Source organism: Alligator sinensis, unplaced genomic scaffold, assembly GCF_000455745.1.
Source record: "Alligator sinensis unplaced genomic scaffold, ASM45574v1 scaffold899_1, whole genome shotgun sequence".
Classification (NCBI taxonomy): domain Eukaryota; kingdom Metazoa; phylum Chordata; order Crocodylia; family Alligatoridae; genus Alligator; species Alligator sinensis.
Window position 1 is genome coordinate 979,332 of NW_005842614.1, and position 770 is coordinate 980,101.

Here is a 770-nt window from a genome sequence, read left to right on the forward strand (position 1 = left end):
GAAATATTAGTTTGGCATTTTGAAAGCACTGCAGTTCATCTCTGTTTTAATGTTGGTATCTGGAAACAAATCCTGTGTGGCTTTTGCAGAAAGATTATAAAGCAGGAGAAGTTGACCCAAAGGATCCAGGAGACATTCCAACATTTGATGAATGGAAGAAGCAAGTTATGGAAGTAGAAAAAGAAAAGAGTAAGTTCCAGGATTAATTTCTTGGATCTAAATATGGGGAACTTATTCTGCTGCACCTTTTTACTCATTTTGTCTAGAATTAAAAGATAAAACTGAAATCCACTCTGAATTTCGAGAAGTCATTTTAAGCTAAAAATTATTAATTGACTGAAGTTCTTTAAATCAAGAATGGATAACTTACTTTCTTATTAACTTTTTTTAGTCATCCCTAAACAAAGTAGCAGGACCTTAGCACTTTGTCAGTGTATCTTTAAAAATATCAAAATCATAAGGATTTCAACTTAATTGTATTAGTTGGGGCTTTTGTGTGACACTGAAATCCATATGCTGGTATAGGTTTACTATCATCTATAAATGGGGACCTACCTAATCCGTGGTCCTGCCTCCAGATTTCATGGTCCTGGCATGATGTCAGGTGCCACTTCCATGGTGGAGGTTGGCAGGGCCCCCCCCCCCCCCATGCCTCTGGCCAAGGGGCCCTGGAAGTCCTGCCCCTCCCCAGAGATTGACATCTGTCAGTCTCCAGTGGGGGTCAGGACTTCTGGGGACTCTTGGCCAATCGGGGGGAGGGGAGGGAGGCA